This window comes from Macaca nemestrina, chromosome 20 (genome assembly GCF_043159975.1).
Source record: "Macaca nemestrina isolate mMacNem1 chromosome 20, mMacNem.hap1, whole genome shotgun sequence".
Lineage (NCBI taxonomy): Eukaryota > Metazoa > Chordata > Mammalia > Primates > Cercopithecidae > Macaca > Macaca nemestrina.
In genome coordinates this window covers 639289-645216 of record NC_092144.1, presented here as the reverse complement: position 1 = coordinate 645216, position 5928 = coordinate 639289, and positions in this window count along the sequence as shown.

The following is a 5928-nucleotide window of genomic DNA, read 5'->3' as shown; positions in this document are numbered from 1 at the left end:
TGAGACCTGGATCTCCGTCCACAAGAGGGATCTGGAAGGAATGCTGGCTGGGCCCCCACTCACAGCTGCCGTCAGCGAGTCGTGGGAACCTCACCTTGCAAACGCGCTGGAATCCACCCATCTGTTCCTCCAAGGCCCCAACTCTGGTTCTGTTTCCCCTTGTGGCTTGTTTACCCCTCTGGGCACACTGACACCCCTTAGGCTCCCGGCCCTCAAGAGCCCGGCACCACCAGGACCCTCCCCCGGCCTCTGGGCCTCTGCACAGCTGCTCCTCACCTTGCCCAGGTTCTGCCCACGCCTTCCCCCCACCCTCCTCCGCTACGGTTCCCAGGGTGCTCCCCTCCAAGCTCAACGAGGGCCTGCGGTGGCAGTCGTGATGGCTGGCTCCCCTCCACCTGGGGGCCCGTCCCTGTGACCCTGGAACCCACGTACCGCAGGCACGCAGGAATAAAATGATGGAGCATTCCTGCTGACTTCAGGGTCTGTTTGTGCCTCAGTTTCCCTGGCCATGAAATAAAAAGCAGCAGTCCATGGGGTTCCAAGCATTGCCAATCGGCTTACCTGTCAGAGGAGGGAAACTGAGGCCCAGAGGAGGGGCTGGGATCAGAGGAGGGAAACTGAGGCCCAGGGGCGGGGCTGGGATCAGAGGAGGGAAACTGAGATCCAGGGGAGGGCCTGGGTGCAAAGGAGGGAAACTGAGGCCTAGGGGAGGGGCTGGGTGCAGAGGAAGCAAAATGAGGATCGGGGAGGGGCTAGGTGCTAAGGAGGGAAACTGAGGGTCAGAGGAGGGGCTGAGTGCAAAGGACAGAAACTGAGGCCTAGAGGAGGGAAACTGAGGCCCAGGGTGGGGAAACAGGTCCCTGGGAGGTTAGCTCACGGCCCTGTCTCCCTGGGTCCCATCCCCCTCCTGCCCAGGCCGGTGCCGGGAAAGGCCTCACCGGAAGGCAGACTCCAAGGAGAGGCCCTCCCCAGGCCGGAGGTGCAGGCCCTTCCCGGGAAGCTGGGCCCTTAACCCGGGCGGGGGGCAGCAGGCCTGGTGAATAGGCTGCTTCCCAGCCCCTGACCCCACTTCCTGCAGGTGGGGAGGGGCCGCTGGGCGCTAGGAGGGCTGAGGCCCCTTGCAGGGTGTGTCCCAGCTCTCCAGGACCCTGTCCTGCGCCGGCCCGCTGGGTCACACGTGGTGGTCACGCTGCTCATACTCCCTGCGTGGGGAGCCCTCACATCCACAGGCCTGCGGGGCGGGGACAAGACAAAGCTGGAGTGCCCCCCAGGATAGGGCGGGTGGGATGGACACAGGAAGGAGGAGGAGGGTTCCCAGAGGCAGAGGGACCCGCAGGTTTAAAGGGTCAGAGGTGGGGAAGGTGGGGGTGAGGGAGACACAGAAACAGAGAGAAACAGAGACACAGAGAGACAGAGACAGAGTGAGGAAGAGAGACAAGGCAGAGAGACACAAGGAGACGGAGACACAGAGAGGCAGAAGCAGAGGGATGGAGAGACCGAGGTGGGCCAGAGGCCTGCGGTTGGGGAGGACCCGAGACCCCTGCGTCTGAGTCCTAGTCCCACAGCAAGGGATTGCACGGTATCTTCTTCCACCGCCAACGGGGACCTCCCTTTTGTCCTTAGGAGACTCGACCCCGCCTCCAACATCGATCCCCTTCCCAGCATTGTCCTCAGCGGCCTCCGGCAGGAAGCCCCCTTCCCATGGAGGGTCCCAGCTGTCCCACCAGCCCAGACCCCACATCCTGGCCTCCCTGTCCACAGTCGCGGGGGGAGTGTTCCAGATGACTGTGTTGCTAAGGGGAAGGGGCTGTGGGGGTGCCGGTGTCTAGGAGCTGAGCACGCCTCCAGGCCCTGACAGACCCTTCTTGACCCAGCTGGGCCAGCTCTCCTGGCTCCCACCCACTGGTCAGTTTTGGGGTCCTCACGGCTTTTTCTTTGGAGTGAGGACCCCCATCAGGGCAGGCCCTCCTTGTTGGGCAAGGCTTGAACCCAGTCCAAGGACCCCAGGCCTGAGGGTCTCAAGGACAGTGGGGGCGGGATGAGATTGATGGAGGCTGCAGGAGGGGGTTGATCAAGTAGCCATGTGCATGCATGTGTGCGTGTGTATGTGAGGAGTTTTAGCCATGAAGCCCACACTGGGGGTGGGTCTGGCACCCACATCAGGTTTGAGGAGGAAGGATCTTTGTGGCCCACCTGGCACAGGTCCCTGAAGGAGTCGAGCCCCTTCCTGTAGGCCAGCCGAGCTGACCACGTCACGGAGCCTGGGCAGGGCCGACGGGCCTCCCTGGGGTCAGTGACTGCCTGGTGAGGGGCTGGGGCAGTGCTCAGTCCCAGCAGCCCCCGGGAAATTGGACATGGAGCCTCAGGCGATGATGCTGGTGTGGTCTCCAAAGCAGCCCCACCTGAGCTGATCAGGAGGGGTCTGTGGGGATGGGGATCCATGGGGCAGGAGGCACACTATGGTAAGAGCTGGCTTGGGGCTGACTCTGCCCCGGGGAGAGGCGGGGCTGGGGGCCCTCGTCAGCTGCTCTGACGCCTTGGTGCTCCCAAGGTCATCTCCAGGCTCACCCCAGCTTCCACGGCCCCGTCTCACGGATTAAAGGGCCACTCAAGAGCTGCTTTGAAGACGGGGGCCCAGCCAGGAGCCGCACAGGCCTCCCCCTTGGGGCTAGGAGGCTAGAAGGGCGCAAGCCACACGCACATCAGTGGAGAGACACTGAAATTGTCTATGAATTGCCCTCCCGGGGTTTGAGACTAGAGAGTTGGTGTATGCACGATGTTGCAAACACCATAAAAAACACTGAACTGTTTCTTTAAAAGCCCTGTTTTTTGAGATGGAGTCTCACTCTGTTGCCCAGGCTGGAGTGCAGTGGTGCGATTTTGGCTCACTGCAACCTCTGCCTCCTGGGTTCAAGCGATTCTCCCGCCTCAGCCTTCTGAGTAGCTGGCATTATAGGCACATGCCACCATGCCCGGATAATTTTTGTATTTTTAGACTTTTTTTTTTTTTTTTGGGAGACGGAGTCTCGCTCTATCGCCCAGGCTGGAGTGCAGTGGCACGATCTCAGCTCACTGCAAGCTCCACCTCCTGGGTTTAAGCAATTCTCCTGTCTCAGACTCCGGAGTAGCTGGGACTACCGGCGCCCGCCACCACACCTGGCTAACTTTTGTGTTTTTAGTAGAGACAGGGTTTCACCATATTGGTCAGGCTGGTCGCGAACTCCTGACCTCAGGTGATCCACCGGCCTCGGCCTCCCAAGGTGTTGGGATTACAGGCGTGAGGCACCGCGCCTGGCCCCGAAGCCTCCTTTCTAACGCGAATGTCAACTTAGAAACGGATGCAGGCTGGGCGCGGTGGCTCAAGCCTGTAATCCCAGCAAGTTGGGAGGCCGAGGCGGGTGGATCACGAGGTCAGGAGATCGAGACTATCCTGGCTAACATGGTGAAACCCCGTCTCTACTAAAAATACAAAAAACTAGCCGGGCGAGGTGGTGGGCGCCTGTAGTCCCAGCTACTTGGGAGGCTGAGGCGGGAGAATGGCGTGAACCCGGGAGGCGGAGCTTGCAGTGAGCCGAGATCACGCCACTGCACTCCAGCCTGGGAGACACAGCGAGACTCCGTCTCAAAAAAAAAAAAAAAAAAAAAAAAGAAACGGATGCAGGTATTCGAAAACGTGTGGCACAGCTAGGGTTTGTGAAGCCACTTTTCCACCTAGAACTTTAGGGGCCTGAAGAGCAGATGAAATATTTCCTGTGAGAATTAGAAATGGACACAAACGTGCAAAATATGCTCTGGGCTCTGAACACTCAGCCTGAACAAAGAGGGTACAACATTTCAGCGTGTATGAAGTATTGATTATGTGTCGAAAGGATAGTATTTTGGACACAGTGGATTAAATAAGATAAAGATACATCTTTATGTTTCTTTGATTTTTTTTTTTTTTTGAGACGGAGTCTTGCTCTGTCGCCCAGGCTGGAGTGCAGTGGCCAGATCTTGGCTCACTGCAAGCTCCGCCTCCCGGGTTCACGCCATTCTCCTGCCTCAGCCTCCCGAGCAGCTGGGACTACAGGCGCCGCCACCTCGCCCGGCTAGTTTTTTGTATTTTTTAGTAGAAACAGGGTTTCACCGTGTTAGCCAGGGTGGTCTCGATCTCCTGACCTCGTGATCCACCCGTCTCGGCCTCCCAAAGTGCTGGGATTACAGGCTTGAGCCACAGCGCCCGGCCCTTTGCTTTTTTTTGTTGTTGTTTTGTTTTTGTTTTTTTTGAGCTGGAGTTTCACTCTTGTCACCCAGGCTGGAGTGCAGTGGTGCGATCTCGGCTCACTGCAACCTCCACCTCCCGGGTTCCAGTGATTCTCCTGCCTCAGCCTTCCAATTAGCTGGGACCACAGGCACCCGCCACCACACCCGGCTAATTTTTGTATTTGTAGTAGAGACTGGGTTTCGCCATGTTGACCAGGCTGGTCTCGAACTCCTGACCTCAGGTGATCCGCCCACCTCGGCCTCCCAAAGTGCTGGGATTACAGGCGTGAGCCACCGCGCCCAGCCTTGTTTTATGTTTCATACGATTTATTTTACTTATTACCACCCATTTCTTTCCTCCTTTCTACCGTGGCCGCTGGACGTGGGGCTCCCGCTCCGCCTCTGGGGACGCCGCTCCGGCCTCTCTCAGCACCGGGCAGGGGCCAAACGCGGGTGTTCGCCCTGGGTCGCGGCGCTCCCCGGGCCTGGGGTTCAGGCAGAGCCGCAGCGTCCTGGCTGGGAGGGTTCTCGCCTGCAGCCCGGCGGCCTCTGAGGACGGCTCGCTCCGCATTCTCCACCCACCCCGCGCTGAGCCCGGACATCCCGGGCGCGCTCTCCATCCCTGCGGTTCCTTAGGGGTTAGGAGGGCGGTTCTTCCCGGCCGCAATCCCGCCCCAGGAGGCACTAACCCTCCCTGGCGTCGGGGCCATCTGCGGTTGTCACGACCGGGAAGGGGGAGATCCTGGCCTGGGGCTGGGGGGAGGCCAGGGACGCTGCCGGCTCCACCCCGAGGAGGGCCTGGGCCGATGCCAGGCGTGTCGGGACCCGGGTGTGGGAAGCCGCGGGCGGAGGGGACGGGAGGACCGGCCTGGCTGTAAGAGGGCAGCGCAGGGGCCGGGCACGGTCACCCCCAGCCCCGACGGCCCCCGGGAGCCTGTTTCGGGCGCAGGACACCCGGGCTGCATCGAGCCCGGTCGGGAGGATGCGGGGCTGGGCCAAGGTCCTCGGCTCCGCAGGGAGGGCGGGGAGCGGGGCCGGGGCTCTGCGTCCACGGCCGGGCCGATGGGCCATGGGCTGCGAGGACGGGTCGGGGGTCGAGGGTCGGGCTGCGACGGCGGGTCAGAGGTCGGGACCGCGGGCTGCGAGGGCGGGTCAGGGATCGAGGGTCGGGCTGCGACGGCGGGTCAGGGGTCAGGACCGCGGGCTGCGAGGGCGGGTCAGAGGTCGGGACCGCGGGCTGCGAGGGCGGGTCGGGGGTCGAGGGTCGGGCTGCGACGGCGGGTCGGGGGTCGAGGGTCGGGCTGCGAAGGGCGGGTCGGGGGTCGAGGGTCGGGCTGCGACGGCGGGTCAGAGGTCGGGGCCGCGGGCTGCGACGGCGGGTCGGGGGTTCCGGTCGCGGCCGCGCTCAGCACTCAAACCACCGGCGTCTTGCTGACAACCTTCTCGACCCGCGGGACGCAACAGACCTGCAGCTCCTCCTTTTTGCGGGTGCAGCTCCCCAGCCCCGCCGCTACGCGCGCACCCGCCCCGCCCACAGCTCCCGGCAGTCCCCGCGTCGTCCCCGCAGCTGGACCACAACTCCCGCCATGCCGCGGGGCGCAAGGCCTCGGGGCGTAGGGCCTCGGGGCGTGTGGCCCACAAGGCTTTGCGCGCCGGCGGGGCCGCTCTAGCCCGCGGTCCTCCGAG